Source organism: Nicrophorus vespilloides, unplaced genomic scaffold (assembly GCF_001412225.1).
Source record: "Nicrophorus vespilloides isolate i.1.1-1 unplaced genomic scaffold, Nicve_v1.0, whole genome shotgun sequence".
NCBI classification, from domain to species: Eukaryota; Metazoa; Arthropoda; class Insecta; order Coleoptera; family Silphidae; genus Nicrophorus; species Nicrophorus vespilloides.
The window spans coordinates 49,383-60,798 of record NW_017099672.1 but is presented as its reverse complement, the minus strand read 5'-3'; the positions used below and the strand labels follow the sequence as shown (position 1 = coordinate 60,798).

The 11,416-nt window shown below is 30.8% G+C and overlaps 1 protein-coding gene across 1 annotated transcript in view; it reads left to right on the top strand.

Annotated features, from left to right (window-relative positions):
• The window catches only part of LOC108565116 (POU domain, class 6, transcription factor 2-like), a gene marked incomplete at its 3' end in the record, with an annotated part of 82,360 nt that overhangs the window by 22,557 nt on the left and 48,387 nt on the right, over nucleotides 1-11,416 (top strand). Inside the window, exon 2 of the mRNA XM_017924407.1 lies at nucleotides 6,258-6,290. The remainder of the gene's footprint in view (nucleotides 1-6,257; nucleotides 6,291-11,416) is intronic.

Sequence of the window (11,416 nt, the reverse complement as noted above, 5' to 3'; positions counted from 1 at the left end):
TTACTGTTTGAAATGAAAATACTGAGCCTATAAAGTCATAAACAATTTCGGTTTCCTTCATCTTGGACACTTCTCTCGGCACTTGGTTTAATTTCATGAAAATACCCTCTACACTCATTTGGTATGCACCCCAAACACACAGAATTCCATTCCTAAAAATTCCTCCTGATGAACCAATTCTAATTACATCCAACTGTCACTAGCATCCACGACTCGGAATTGGTTATTATAAGAACGCACAGACAATTCTATATTTCATTATTTTTCTTCCTTTCTTCTAGTCCAATTTTTTAAATTGAGAAGTTCAACACAAAAAAAATGAAATGTTAAGTGGTGTAAATGTATTTTTTCTGGGTTTGATTTTGTTACAATTTACTCCAAATATTTGCAGAATTTGTGACAAAATTAGCGGTGCTTTTGATACGGTGAATGCATGAACTCGCAAAAGAAGGCTTAGGTCGATAACCTGTTGCTCGCACATATTTCATTTTGTTTTGATTCCACTGTGTGTACGAGGGTGGAAATAAATACGTTACTACCAGAACCAAAGTTCTTCAAACGTGTTTTTACTCTCTACGGTCATTGTGGTTTTCTAGTGTTAACGCATCTAAATTCTACAGAATTTCGGTTTCCGAACATGAAAACTGGCAATTGTTCTATTTTCGAAGAGTTCGGTTTACGTACAACCTATAGGAACGAATTATTTGCGATGGACTTTTATGTTTTCCTATTTTTTCACAGTGGAATTTCCAACAATTTAATTCTCGAAAACAAACTCGTTTTCCGAACAGGAAAACAGATAAGTAGATAACTGAAATGTTGAGTATAATGGTTTCGGTTTTTGAATTGTTACATTTTTGAATATTTCGGTTTACGTACGTTTTTGCAGTAGAATTTTGAACAATGTTATTCTCGAAGTAAAGTTCGGTTTCCAAACAGTAGTTTCGGTTTTCGACTTCTTCTATATTTATTAATTCGGATTACGAACAACATTTAGTAACTAAAACCTATATTTGTTACTGTTTTACATGGCTTAGTTTTGAAAAAAAAAGAGGCGAAATTGGAAAAAAATGAATACGAGCAAAAGTGTAATTAAATTGGATTGGCATATTTTTCATCAATTTTTCGTGTGTACATCTATTACTGCGATTTGTTTCCACACCAATTTTTATACACACACGTTTTTACCCTATATTTTTTTGTTTCGATGAATATTGAGTGCGTGTACATTCGAATAAGAATTCAGTGGATCAACAATCGGTGAACAACGTGAATCCATCTGGACACCGATGCAAATGAAAAGTTAAATGAAATGAACGTTCGTCTATGCACACGTACATTTTTTGTTGTTGTTTTCGATTCGATTCGTTCGTTCGTTTTTTTCTCTCGTTGTTTTCCAATAATTTTGCGTTCGACCACGCAACACGAAGGGCTGTTGGAATGCGCGTGAAAAACCACGCCAACAAATCAATCAGATATTCGAAAATGTCAGGAAAAAAAAATGAGAGTAAACAAATGAATTGGTTCGTATATTTTTTTTTGTTTCGTACAGATTCGGTGCGTAATTTTCGTTCGATATTTGTTGTGGTTTTCAGTTTTAGTTATGAGTTTTTGGGGGTTGGTTTAATGATGCGCTTGGGGTGTTCAAGTTTCGCGCGAAACGGCAACATCTTAAAATCATCGCGGCGAGATAATTTAATCAAAGTTCTACGAACTTGAAGGTATTGGATGTTATTAAGGAAAGTTGATTGATTTAAGGGCTCAGAAGTCAGATGGGCTGAGCTTCTGATGTATTATATGTTTGTGTTTTATGTGTTCCATCCTTTATTGTAGTCTAATGACAGTTAAACTGTCAGCTGCATTCAAGGTCTACCTAATATTTTTCCTAAGATGTCAGACGTATCAACCTTTATTGAAATCCAATGACAGTTATAATGACAGCTCAATTTTCACTATACATAATATAGTACAAACATGCCCAAATGTTTAACAGGTGTCTTTATTGTAGTCCAATGACAGTTAGATGACAGGTATATTCACATTAAATATTTGTCAAGTGTACCAACTTTTAATAAACTACACTGATAGTGTAATTTTGGATCCACACTGTCACGTGTTCGAAGCTCTTTATTGACAGTTAAAATGACAGTTGCATCCACACTGTCTCTAATATGATACAAAAATATTTGTCAGGTGTACCAATCTTCATTGTAGTCCAATGACAGTTAAAATAATAGCTGAATGACAAGTGCATCTACACTGTCTAATATGATAATACATTGTTGTCAGATGTAGCAGTGTTGATAGAAGTCCGATGACAGTTAAAATGACGATGTGCCACCCTTTATTGAAATATATTGACTGTTAAACTGATAGCTGCAATTATGAATTATACTGCCACGTCTACAGAATAGTTTATGCTCCTTAGATGCATTAATAATTTATTTTAAGTACTCTAAACTTATTAAGTAATTAATGCAACTGTTTTGAAAGTACTTAGAAAAATCCATGTTCTTTATAAGGGCGAGTCCGAAGAGAGTAGTTATGAAACCAACTATAAAATTATAATCACTACTCACATCTTGTAAACTATGCTTTTCACACACTACAAATGAACTTTACTTAATTTTTTAGGATTTTTTTATAATTTTAAACGAAGTAACAGTCAATAATCAAGCTGGAGCCATATCAAGCTAAGCCATATCAACCCTTATAATTCCAAAGGATTGTAACGGTAAGCGCGTTAACAGCATTCGTGTGATTTATGAAAACGCAACTCATTTTATGACAATAAACCAAAACAAATTTAAAAAAATACTAAGCTTATTAAGAGATTTGTTTATTTTTTTTAATTTACAAAAGTTACAGAGACTCAATTGAGACTCTTTTTTAAAGTCTTTGAATAATATTGGAAAATTACAAAATGTAATTAGTATTAATAAAGTTAAGATTTTAGTTTTATAGAACTTTTGATTGATCATTCAAACTCATATTATTCTTATGTTAAATTAGAATCAATTTATTTATCAATAAATAAAAATAATAGAAAGTAGGTGTATTGTGTACGAACCTTTATAGTTTTTATTTGAATATCTGTAATTATACAGTTGATACAAAATGAAAGATTTTGTGTGTATTAAAATACATAATAAGCTCTACTTGACAAGTATAAAGTCAATATACTTGTTAAGTACAGCTTATTATGTATGATATACACTTACTTGAAAACTACTTGTAGTTACGTAACTTAAGACAATGCGTACAGCATTTTTATAATAACTCAATGAAATTATGATTTAGAGGAAATTTTATTATGACTTATGTCCATAAAATATTTATATTTTCTCATTTACTTCTATAAGAAAAATATATTTTTTAGTAAATTATTATACCATATTAATTATATATATAAAATTCTAGGGTTTTCAAGGAAATTAATGTATGTTCTCACATAATAATCCCTAATATATTTTTTTTAATTGAAGATTCTTAATTGTAACAAAAGAAAGTTAATAATACAAATTTTTACAAAATATTTATTATGACGTTCAGATTTAAATTCTCGTCTTCGAGTTTTCCGCCTTTAAACACAATGTCCGTTCATCTGCATAATAATATCTCCTACTTAATTTATTTCTGCAATTTCTGCCAGTGTATATAATGTCTTTTTAGTTCGTTAATTAACAGTATTCATTTTATATAAAGGTTTCTAATTACATAGCGTATAGCCTATAGACTTAGTAGCAGTCGCATTAATTAATTATAATTAAGTTTTAGTTCGAGTTCGGGCGATGGGCGATGGGCGCGATGCGAAAGGGTGGAAGAGTAGGATGAGGTGGAGGCGGCAGCGGCGATGGCGGAAAACGGGGGTGGTTCTCCTCCGCCCGACGAAAACCCTCAATCCTCCCTCCTTTTCCACAGCCCGCACCCCTCTTCGCTTTTGCTGGGGACTTGTAGAACGTGATGTGCATTTTGATCGCTACAGATATTATGCAGATCGCTACCAAACTTTACTCCCTGCACATATTTTAAACCAATATATATTATATATAACGTATATACATACAAATATAGTGAGTGTAGGTTGGTATTATTTGTTGTTTGGTCTCAAACCTGAATCTATCCTATCCATCTCCTCTCATCCACTTCTATCCTCAGGACTACTCAACTCGCAGCGTATTATGGCATGTGCGTGTCTCCCGTCACTAAAATTTCACTATTTGCACTTTAGCACTATTCATGCCCACTAACATACCTCCAACCTACGGTTGCATTATTTTAATCTTTATTTATCTTCGCTCGCATCTACCACACTAAATCTCATTTTAATAGTTTCCAAAGCCATGTACATTATTATCGCGGCGATATGCAACGGCAAACATTATCTATTTTATTTCTGAAAACTCCCTGAATAATAAGTCTATTTGCGGCGGTGCTCAGGCTAAATTTGCATTAATATTCGCATTTTTATTCGTAACGGTTAATTTTCGTCCTCGACCCCAAAACCCTCTACATTCGATTATTGTTTGTTTGCTACATGCAACTTTGGTTTAACTCAAATTAAACTATTACAAAGTCTCGAGTATAATACGCATACTTTTTTACTGATTTAAAGTATTTGTAACTTAAATTAATATGATAATTTGACTATTTTAAAATCTCGAGTATAATACGTATAACTTGAACTCGTTTCAGAAACTGAGGTGCGTATTATACTCATGAATTTTTGTATACCAAAATTCAACAATCAATAAGTATTGTACTTCTTTGAACTTGACTTAGATTATCAAATTTAACTATAGTAAAAGCTCGAATAAAATACGTACAATTTTAATAAATGCGTATTATACTCGTGTATTGATGCGTGCTGATATCTTAAACTTTGAAATTATAGTTTATTATCTTCAAATTTAAAAACTAAGTTGCGTATTATACTCGAGTATTGCAGCTTGCTAACATCTTGCTATTGGACTTGTCTCAGCTCAGATAATCTAAATTCAACGACAGTAAAATCTCGAGTATAATACGTACAATTTTAATAAAAGCAGAGGCGTATTATACTCGAGTATTGATGCGTGCTGATACCTTAAACTTGAAAATTATAGTTTATTATCTTCAAATTTAAAAATTATGGTGCGTATTATACTCGAATATTGCAGCTTGCATTTACATAATGCTATTGCTGTTGTTCGACTTGTCTCAGCTCAGATTATCAATTTTTAACAACATTAAAATCTCGTGTATAATACGCACAATTTAAAATAAATAGAGATGAGAACATCTTATTACATACTTTAATATGATAGTTTGATTATCTTAACATCTCGCAATTTTTTTACTGATTTAAAAACAGGTACTTATTATACTAGAGTATTGTTGCTTCTCCACATCTTGTCAAATTAATGAATATGGATCATGATCAGTTTATCAAATTTAGTTATAGTAAAATCTGGAGATGCTTGTGTATTGACGCTTGTGAACAACTTGTCATAACAATTAATATATATTCTGTTCTTGCTCGACTCGACCAAAGTTACTGAATGTAATTATAGTAAAATCTCGAGTATAATATGCACTCTTTTTTTAAAGGGAATTGAAATATCAATTAGAATGCGCATAATTTGTACTCATAAAAAATAACGAGGTTGCGTATTATACTCGGGTGCGCAAGAAAAGTCATTATCAATATTAGAAATGTTACTTTATTTTTTATTAACATTACGTTCTGATAATCAGTATTGAGTGTAATTTATAATTAAAAAACGGTGCGTATTATATACGAATTTTAAATTTAATTTTCTTTATTTTCTTTTATAGGATATGCGCTTTTATTAATTTAAAAACCAATAATATTTTGTTGCGTATTATACACAAACATAATACTTAATTCATAATTCGATAATTTAAGATGCGCACTATACACGAAACACAGATGATAATAAAAAAAATCACTGAAAAAGACCATAAAGTTACATTAATGCAAGAAAAATAAGTAGATTAATAATGTTTTTCGATTTACTACGGAAAAGATATTATAAATATTTTATAAATTCAATATTCTAAAATATGTAAAACCAATTAAATCGATCTTTCCACCCAATGCAAGTACGTAATCTAATATTTATATATTGATTACCATTAGTCATTAACACATTAATTTACTTAAATATAATTTTAAATCATTAATTGCATAAATAAATAGATATTATAGTTATTCGTATAGGTTTTGTGTATTAATTATTTTGTATTATTTTCAGGTAAGCAACGAATTCATCAACAATCAACGTTACGTAAGTGAAAACAAAAATAAGTAAATATTGTTTCATGTAAACAAAGTAAATAGGAAATTATGCTTCGCTTGGATAATTCTTAATTCAACACGATTTACTTCAAAGATAATTATAAAATCAACAGAGATAACAACGTCTTTGTACATTTTCTTAACAGATGTTTATGTAAAGAAAAAAATGTTTTGTTTATTATAATAAATAGAATGGTAATTAAATGTATTATCATTAAAATAATGAAATGAGAAAAAAAAAATTCTCTTAAATTAAACGTATTAAAACGTTACGTAATTGTTGTAATTGTATATTAAATATTTTAATAGATCTGTTAATAATGATAAATGTATATCGTATTCGCCTGTCGTTGCAATACAATGCGAGCAAGAAAATAAATATATTACACTAATTATGTCTCGCTCAAAGACATGAAACGTTACGGCATTAAGAAAAGGAAATGCATTAGCCGATGTCACGGCATGAAATATGGTCGTGGCCTTGGCTCTGGAATTAGAAATATGATCGCTTTACATTGTTCTTATTTCAATGCAATTATTGTTCATTTAACAGTTTAACATTTTCCTGTTTGCATAACATCTTGAAATAATTAATATCGCGAAATGCGAAGGTCGACAGTTTAAAGCCGGATATTCAATACGTGATACTTGTCAAGTTATTTATACTGTTGTTACTTGTATTAATACATGTACTGTCATATGACGAGTAATGTATAGTATTTGTAAAATAATGTGTTACTTGACAAGTAATGGACAAGTAAATTGAAGTAATGATCGATTGTTTAAAATCGATACGCGTACCGTGTTAAGATATGAAGACTACACGCACTTTGGATGTTATACGCAATACTTGACAATTAATGGACAAGTAAATTTATGAACTTAGCTTCTTGAAATGATTAATATTGAGAACGTGAATATCAATTGTTCAAAATCAGAGGATTCTCAAGATGAGATACTTGACAAGTTACTTATACTTTTGTTACTTGTATTAATACATATACTGTCGTTTATTAAGTAATGTATAGATTATTTTACAAGCTATTGTTGTCATGATTACTATACAATAATATACGCAATACTTGACAAGTAATGGACAAGTAAATTGACAAGTATATCTTGAAAAAAATAATATTCTTGAAGATCAATTGTTTAAAATTGGAGGATATTCAATACGCGATACTTAACAAGTTATTTAAACTTTTGCTTCTTGAACTAATACATACACTATCATTTTATCAAAAAAAAAGTATTTGGAACACAAACTATTTTTGTTATGAAGACTACACGCATATATATTGATTTAATACGCAATACTTGACAAGTAATTAATATCAAGTTACTGGAACTTTTACTGCTTATATTAATACATGTACTATCGTCTAATGAGGAATGAATAGTACTTGTAAAATTAACTATAATTGTCATGGAGACTACTCGGAATTCAGATATATTATGCGATATTGACAAGTAGACACGCACATTTGGAAATATTAATCAAATCTAATGGTAAGTAAAACATGAATAAGACGATTATTTTAACGTATTTGTTAGTCAAATATTGACCAAAAGGCTATTACATACTTAGCCTTTTAAATATTTTACATACTTAAGATTATACCATTTTGCAAATATTAACATATAGAACAAAATTTTAAGTAATTAATGAAAAATTTTGATTTTCAATATTTTTTTAAAAATTTTTCAGATTTTTTTTTTAATTGTCACTAGTCCAGTTCACTGGAAAATATATTTTCTTTATAATTGTTTATTAATAATTTATTCATAATTTTATGTTAAGTAATTATTGACATATTAGAACTTTTATGAAAACTTTCTTTTGATTAATGAATATGAAAATATATTTAATTGAAGCCTTTGGGCTCACTTGACGTATTAGAACCTTAAAAATTGATTTTTTTTAAATACTAATTACTTAAAGTGGAGTGAGCACAACACTTCAATATCATGAATAACATAATTACATAAAAACTACTGCTTTTACATATTACTACATGTTACAAAAAATTAAATGTGCTTCAAATGCAACTTTTTTTTTGAATAAATATGCACCCGAAGTACTTAAAAAATATAAATGGTCAAGGATAATATTCACTTTTTTAATAATGGGATTATAGGACTTTGTATCACATTTAAAGAACAAATTTGTTAACGCTTATTATAAAAATATACTCTCAAAATCATAAAATGGTATCGATAGTTTCATATAAAAATAAATTTATAAACAGAGATAGTTTGATGGAAAAGTTCGATGTTGAACTTTCGGCTGAACGTTGAAAATCTGGCGGAATTTAATTTTTAAATCCAATTAAATAGTGTAACAAAACATGCATCGATCCGTTTCTGATAAATTCGCTTTAATTAGCCGGAGAGTAAGTAGGAGGAGGAGGAGGCGGCGATCGCAGGAGGTGGCGGATTGCCGCCGTTGCGGGTGAGAGAGAAGGATGTGGAGGGAAGGCCGAGTTCGGGGGCATTACTAATTAAAAACTAGTTGAAGCTAATTTCAAGTTTCTCAAGTTGTTCATTGTTTTAATGAAATAATCTGGAAGCCCGTATCGATTGTCCACGTGTATGGAAAATACGGTGCGCCGATTCGAAAACGGAAAAGACGAAGGGCTGAAAAAAAAAATAGTGGTGTGTATATGGATGTGATGTGAATCACAGAAAGAGAGAGAGAGAGAAGGGTTGAAGGGTGAAAAGGATTGTGAAAGGGGGTGGTGAGGCGGACTATGCAAATCAAATTAAATAATTAGCCCTAATGGCATTAAAACGCGTCAAGTCTTGCAGAAATCGCGCGCTCTCGATGTGCACACGCAAATTCACGTGAATAAAAAGTGTGTGTGTGTGTGTGTGCGACACGATAGGCGGAGGCGGTAAAAAAATGGCAGCAGAAAAAATAATAATTTGTAGGAGGTGAAAAAAAATTTTTTTTTTTTCGATGCGAGAATCCAATAATATTGTACGTGTATATTACTTGGGAACGATGGGGCGGCGAATTCGCTCGCATCGCAACCCCCGTCAACCGAACAACATCACCATCCCCCGTCCTCGCCGCTTGCGACGTACACCGACCGAGTGTTTAGCGAGCGGAGTGCTTATTAAACTTAAAAACAAAGGATTTTTTTAATTAAACACATGGTCTCGGTTTCACACATCAATTGCGATCCATTTAAACAGGGTTGCATGTTCTCTATAATTAAATTGATACGAGACATTGCAAATACATTTGATATTTGCAGTTATACACACACAAAACCACCCTTTCTCTCTCACTCTCTTTCCAACACTAGGAAACAAGCATTTTTCCATCCTTGTTTAACACACACACATTTTTAGTTTCGTTCGTAAATTCGAATACTTTACATTTTAGTTTAGTATTTCCAACGAATACATACATATACACGACCATTGTACATTTTAAATTAAATTCTATACTCTGGTGTTTTATTTATTTATCCTCTCTTTCTCTTTTTTTCTTTTTAATTTATAATTTCCATCCCTTATTTTTTAAATGTTTTATTTTTTTCCACACTTGTCCGGAAAGTTCTTGTCGATATTAGTTAAAAAATAAAACGTGTCATTTGAGCACCTTTTAAAATCATTAGATGTTAAAAATACTTCGGCAGGAACTTCTTTAATTTTGTCTTTAATTCTTCCATCATCTTTTGCATTCAATTTTTAACATTATCTTCGTCGACATTTTTTAAAACTATTCATTGAGCCATATGGATTTCTAATTTCTTGGATGTAATTTTTTGGCAAATTTTGTCGAAGAAGAATTGTCGATGTGCTCAAATTGGATTATATGTTATGTTAAAAGGGGCTCCAAATTAAGAATTTCGTTATATCGGAGCTTCGTTAAAAGAGGTATGACTGTATTTACATTTTCAGTAGTATTTTGCACATCTCTACATTACAAGCCTTGCGCATTCATAGGGCTAATCACATGTTATTGGCTTGTCAGGAAAGTTCTGATTTTCGCTAAGTACCATTGGCTATGCCTAAATATATCAGAATTGTAAAAAGTGGGAATTCAACCGTCTTTAGAAAAAAGTTTAATTTGGATCAAATGATTCGTGTACTTTGATACTTTTCTATTCATGTAAAGCCAAAAATGCAATAACTAAAGCAATAACTAACATATATTCTGCTTACTTAGAAATGGCTAAATTAATTTTAGAAACATAATTCTCTAAGTTTAAAGCTAATGATTTCAGCCTTAAAGATGTGCTAGTACTAATGATGATATCAAGACATATGATCTAGAATAACCCGCTCTAGACAACGCGTGAATGAGATGTTAAAAGTATCAAAAACAACTATTGATGAACGTTTTTAAAGCTTTCTTACAAACATATAAGATATATGAGTTTTGCTCAATTTAACTCAATGTTGTATTAGAATTCACCAGACAAAGCACTTTCCCATTTCCACAAATTTGAATCTTTGCAAAATTCCATAAACTGCAAAATGATTAATTTTTAATCGACATAATAAAACCAGTTTTTTTTTGTCGAAAAACGTAATAAATTCTGGGAGCATGTAATGTTTAAGTTGCGTGAAAGGTGAAGAAAGGTCTATAGATCAAAAATTGTCAAAAAACTTATATATTTATATATAAAAGTTTTGATTTTTGAAACTTTCCGGACAACCCAATATTTGCATTTACGTCGGATGTGCAGTGGTAATGATCGCGAATGTTCAATTATTCGGGGAAAAGTCCTGCGTACATTTTTGTTTTGGAAAATTATTATTGTCGTTCTGTTTCGATTCCGGCGGTGGTCGGAAGCGGCGCTCCCGCCCGAAAACATCCATTTGACGACCGCAGCATCTATTATTTAGGATAATTACATAATGCGGCCACCTATCATTACGAGAACTTCCAAGAATTTCAATTTGACAATTACGCTCATTTCTATATAGATTTACTTTTATTTTGTAATTTGTCTTCTAGCCGCCAATTTCACTGGAAATCGGTGTTTCGATAGATTTTACTCTGAATATTTCAATACCGAAATTATTCTAATGCCATAGGTAAAAGTCCACTTAATATTACTATAAACAAAACGAGAAATTATCCTAATTTACTATCAT